The sequence below is a fragment of the Silene latifolia genome, chromosome X, assembly GCF_048544455.1.
Source record: "Silene latifolia isolate original U9 population chromosome X, ASM4854445v1, whole genome shotgun sequence".
NCBI classification, from domain to species: domain Eukaryota; kingdom Viridiplantae; phylum Streptophyta; class Magnoliopsida; order Caryophyllales; family Caryophyllaceae; genus Silene; species Silene latifolia.
Window position 1 is genome coordinate 77,812,757 of NC_133537.1, and position 6,084 is coordinate 77,818,840.

The 6,084-nt window shown below is 35.8% G+C and overlaps 1 non-coding gene across 1 annotated transcript; it reads right to left on the bottom strand.

Annotated features, from left to right (window-relative positions):
* Positions 1-4,822: 4,822 nt before the first annotated feature.
* Positions 4,823-4,929, bottom strand: LOC141624153 (small nucleolar RNA R71). The gene has a single exon (XR_012533963.1). It is a non-coding gene; the product is annotated as a small nucleolar RNA R71 (small nucleolar RNA).
* Positions 4,930-6,084: the final 1,155 nt, after the last annotated feature.

Here is a 6,084-nt window from a genome sequence, read left to right on the forward strand (position 1 = left end):
AATATAGCCTATTATTTTACACACATCTTGTAAAATTGCATGTGACAACATACTAAATTTCTATGACCAGATTCGAAATTTATCTCATATTAACCTATTTTTCACTTAAATCCGATTTTTATCATGAAAAATCCATTTTTCGAGCATAAGAACTCATAAAATTATGAAAATTTCCAGATCATCTAAAAATAATATATGTGAAAACATATCCAAAAACCACTGGAAAATTCGAAGTTTAGCTAATTTTCGTCCAAAAATGACATTTTTATCATAAAAATCACATTTTAATGCCAATATTATATAAAATGAACAATAAAATCCATAAATCAACCAAAATATCCTAAATACATTTTAGGATCATAAACTTAACATGCAAAAATTAATTTTGTGATATATCATAATAACACAAATTATACAAGTTTTATATGTTAATCTTTATAACTCGGAAAAACTTTTAACCGATTTGCATGCAAACAACCATGGCTCTTGATACCGATTGAAGGAAAAGTAGATCTATATACTAACATATTCATATATGTTTTAATTTAATTTGTCATAAAATTAATTAGTGATCTTATGCATGCAAACATATAAACAATATAAAGAAGAAATCATCATCTTACATTGGATGTTTCGGTTTTATGGGCAGAAGTGAGTTCACCTACTCACTTGTTCTTGAGCTTCCAAATATTGGATGAACAAGGTTCAAATTAGAACCTTTCCCAAAAGCATATACCCAAGGAAACTCATAATTAACCAATATTATTTAGATCTAGTAATAATATTAGTTTTACTATAAAATTGACACAAAATAAATTGTATTTTGGCTCTTGAAAATTTCGGTCAAGAGGTGGTATTTTGTGAGATTTTATTTCTCTAGAATTTTACAAATTGTAGAGAGTTTCTAATTTTCTTACTCTAGAAAATTTTTATCCAAAAATGATGAATGAATGTTGAAAAGAAAAACTCTCTTTTCTTTTCTCATATGGTTGGCCGAAAAAGGCCTTGGGTAGTATGCCCAATGCTTTTTATTTTTGCTCTTCTCAAAAGCTTAGGTTTGCATGGCTACTTGTTAGCTTTCATCATTGTGTTTTCCACTTAAACAATTAACACAATTTCTCCACTAACTCCCTCCATAATTTCGGCACTTTCATTATAAAATGGATGGTCCATTTTATTTTGTCATTTGTCAATTTGTCACATGTAACATGTTACATGACATGTCACAATGTAATGTATTTTTAACTTATTAAAAATCAACATACTCATAAAATATGTCATTTACAAAATCGACTAGTAATTCGTAATTACTCGTACCAAAAATGTTTCCAAATTATAAATTACAACATTCTGTATTTATAATAATTTATTCATTCTGTTTCAATTGTTTCTGTAAACAATGATTTCATCTAAGTAATAAAACAATTCGATTACTTAGACCGTGTCTCATTTAATCATATTTACAATAAGATACGTAAATTATACTCACAAAATCATCCGTCAATTTTAAGCAATTTAATTAACTCGTATCGGTATACGATTAAATAAATAATCAATTAAGAGTATTTCCCTATAGGTATGACCTAAGGGGATCAATGATCACCACTGTCACGCACTGAGTAATGTCAAACTCTAGTCACCAATCATTACCGATATATGTGGACCGAGTTGTTGTAAATATTACATCCCACATGTATTCTTAAAATGAGATTTAATAATGATATTTAAATCATGTGATCGCACTATTGTTGAGGACACATTTCCCAACAACATTTTCCAACACTCGTATGCAACTACTGTCACATTCACCATCTTTATCACATCCTCACACACTTTCCACAATTCACAAACCTTCACAGTTCATCGTTACTATTTGCACGCATTAGACATTACCATAGACTCCACCATAACTATTTCTAACCTATTGATCATACACATCTATGCACACAATTCCCGACTCGATATCCCCATTCTTGGTGACTGGCTTAAGCATATTGGGGCCAAGATTTTGAAATGATAGTGCCTTCTCACCCAAAATAAAGCATCAGCCGTGGCTCCCAACATACATACACCAGGTTCATTTTATTAGACTCACTACGTTCATTAGGTTCATTAGTTACAGGTTCCAAAATCGTCACTCTAATACCACTTTATAACACCCCCATCTACCAAGGAGCCTTAGCAAGACCTTCTCTAGCAGATAAGGGCGTTACCATCTTGGTTGCCCGAGGACACTAATAATCAAATGTCGATTAAAGAACAGTTATATTAAACTACAAGTGATATAAACAAAATACAGATACAACTCGTGACTACTATCAACTATGTGAAACTATCTCTGCCATGACTCGTGTTAGACTCGTCCCTCTGATGTGACCATAATTAGAGCATATTAGTCCCTGAATTAGCCTTGTTCCCATGCTTTTTAGTGCATATTTGGGTCATTTATTGTCTTTAGTTCTTTATTTTGCATATTCTTTGAGGTTTTGTGTCCTTGGTAGGAAAGGAGTGCAAACCTTGTATTTTCATGGCAAAACGAGACTAAATTGATTGAATTCAATGACCAGGCATCAAGGAGAGACAAGATTAGAAGGCCTTTGTACATACTATAGTAGATGGGCAATGATGAGAAAAGATCCTTGCATCCCTGAGGAAATCCCCAAGGATTTTATGAAGGAAAGGGAAGAAAAGAAGAAGGAAGCACGCTGCAAGACAATCCGTGCGTCTTCTCAAGAAGACGCCCGTCCACCAAGACACAATCCGTGCGTCTTCCTTACAAGACGCCCGGGCAGCAGCAACCAGAAGACGTCCGTCTTCTCCCAAAGACGCCCGGGCAGCAATTGAAGAATCCGGCCGTCCCGTGCCTAAGACGCACGGATTCCAAGATAGCACAACTTCGTTTCTTCAAGCTTTAAGAAAGATGCCCATCCTTCCAAAAATACCGGCGTTTCCCTAAGTAGGGACTTAATCGTCATTTAAGCCCTTAGTTAACCCTAATTCCTACACCTAATCCCCACTATAAATACCCCATTAGTCTAATTAGAAGAGCATGTTCTTCTTATGAATTCTTAGAGTAGTTAATATCAATCAAATCTCTCTTTAGTTTTGTAATCAACAATTAATCAAGTTTTAATACAAGTTTTATTTCCTTAATCTCTCTTTTGTTCATCCTTTATTTTGGGTAATTGAAGATTATTTGGGTTATTATTGGGAGATTGACAACCTCTCAATCAAGCATCAAGTACTTCTTTTATTCTTTGCTTTATTATTGGAATCATTAGTAGGTATAATTCTCTTAATCCCTTTTTAATTATTGCTAATTACTTTCATTTATTCATCATGTTTCACTTTGTTGGTATGATTGACAACCTTGCTAGCATGTTCAACATGATAATGAGTGAGTAGTTCCATAGCTAGGGTTAATGGGTAATTAGGGGAAACCAACATGGGGAATGATTCATGCTTAAATTAATATGCTTTCATGGTTTATTTGCTTGCTTGTTTTGATCTCAACTCATGCACATGTTATGTTTGATGAAATGCGAGCCTATGAATCCTTGCATTTTTTACCCATCACCTATCTTTTCAATGAGACTTGTAAGACATAAACCAACTCGAGTCTCATTAGACCATGCATGTTGTTGAGTAGGGAAGACTAAGTCGACTTGTAGGTGTTGTACAATCTAATCGATTCGGCTCCGGGACCCAAACTTTCCTAGGATTGTAAGATATAACCCAACTCAATCCATCACAACAATAATTGCTTGCTTATAATTTGAGAACATGTTTGTATGATCAATTCCCATGAATCCCCTATGACCCCATGACACCCTAGTGCTTTTTATCAATTGTTTACAACCCTTTTCAATTCATCTTGCTTATTTACTTTCATTGCTATTTAGTTTAGTAACCTTCTACATCAACCCAAATTGTGACACCCCCAAGACATCACTAGTTGCGATAGAAATCTCATTTCAATTCCCGTCCCTTGGGATCTGACCTTTACTTGCCTCTTTACTAATTGTATAGTTGTTTGTGAAGCTATAAATTGTGTTTTGGTCTAGGTGCTCCTAACGACAAGTTACCGAAAAGATATAGTCCGACCAAAAATGGCGCCGTTGCCGGGGACGGTGTTAACTTGATTTAGATTTTCTTATATTGCTATTAGTTGTGTCTTTCTTTGCCTTGGGGAAGTAAAACTCTTCAAGGTTTGTTCTAATTGTTTTGGAATTGTTTGATATTTTGCATGTCTAGAAGGTCACAAGGTGATTTGTTACCTTTTGATCGTGAAATTGAAAGAACTTTGACAACCAATAGAAGACTTGCTAGGAGAAATTTGAGAGGTATTAGTGAGGTTGTAGATATTCAACCAACTATTGAGTTCATCAACCCTTTTGCAAGAGAAGGTGAGGAGAACCCAACACAAAATACAACACAAAATCAACCCACAATGCCTAAGTTTTCATCACATTCCGTACCCACCGAGGAGAACCTACCCAATGGTACTCCCACACCACAACATCTAACCGGAAATTTCATTGCCAAATCCGCATTTATCCAATTAGTCGAAAGAAGCCAATTTGGGGGGATGCCTAGTGAAGACCCTCACTCTCATATGGAGGCTTTTTGTGACTATTGTGATGTGATTTCTCAAACCGGTGTAACTCAAGACCAAATTCGATGGGTCTTATTTCCTTTTTCTCTAATTGGCACCGCGAAACAATGGTTGAAGAGCCTTGATAAGGCCACTCTCGGAATTGATTCTTGGAAGAAATTGGCTCTAGCTTTCTACAAAAAGTTCTACCCACCGGAAAAGACTAACATGCTAAGAGCTCAAATTACGGGTTTTAAGCAAAGGGATGAAGAATCTTTGTATGAAGCTTGGGAGCGGTTCAAAGGAATTTGTCGCTCATGTCCTCACCATGGGCTTAGCGAGTGGTTCTTGGTACAACAATTTTGGAACGGTCTATATGAATATTCAAGGAACATTCTCAACATGGGATCAAATGGAATGTTCACCGAAGTTGATGACAATCAAACTTGGAATAAAATTGAGGAAATGGCGGTCCATAACTCACAATATAGTAGACCTGGCAAGGCTACTAGAGGAGGAAAGCATGAAGTGGACTCCGTTACTCAATTGGGTGCTCAACTTAGTGCTCACATTGATACCATCAATTTGAAGTTTGAAAATGATATGGCTAGACTTGAAGAAGTCTCAAAATCACCAAAGCATCATGTTAATGCCATGACGGCATCTTCATCAATCCCAAGTGGGATATGTGAGAATTGTGGAACTTTGGGACATGACCCAAGTGAATGTAGGGGAACAAATAAACAAGTGAATGCTTTCCAAGCATACAAGAGTGGTACCCCTTATTCCAACTATTACAATGAAAACACCAAATTCCATCCAAATCTCTCATACAAAAGCCAAAATGTTCAAAACTCTCAAACAACATACACCCCACCTCCCATGAGAAACCAAAATCAAAGACCCTTTTACAACCAAAACCAAGGTTACCAAAATCAATCTCCATACAATCAACAAAATGACCAAGGTTTTGATGTTCAAAAAGCGGTCCTTCAAATGCAAAAGAATCAACAAGAATTTTTCACTCAAATGCAAAAAGATAGTGAAGCAAAGGAAACCACCATCAACAACATTCTAGCTCACACCAAAATGTTGGAAACCCAATTGACTCAACTAGCATCTTCAAGCTCACAAAGACAAAAGGGGCAATTACCACCTCAAAGTAATCCCCCAAGACATGAAACGGTTAGTGCCATTCACTTGAGAAGTGGTACAAGGTATGAAGCACCGAAGAAGCAAGTTGAGGATGAGGTTGTGGAAGCTAGTGACAAGGAAGAAATTGTGCAAAACTCCAAAGATGGAGAATCATCAAAAGAAGAAATCTCAAAGAAAAATGAAGACAAGGTCAAGGAGAAGGAGCCCATTGTGATTAGACTTCCTTTTCCGAGTCGTCAAGCCAAGCCCAAATTTGATGACCAACTTGGAAAATTTATGGAAATTGTGAATAATTTGGAAGTCTCGATTCCTTTCACGGAATTAATCAATCACGT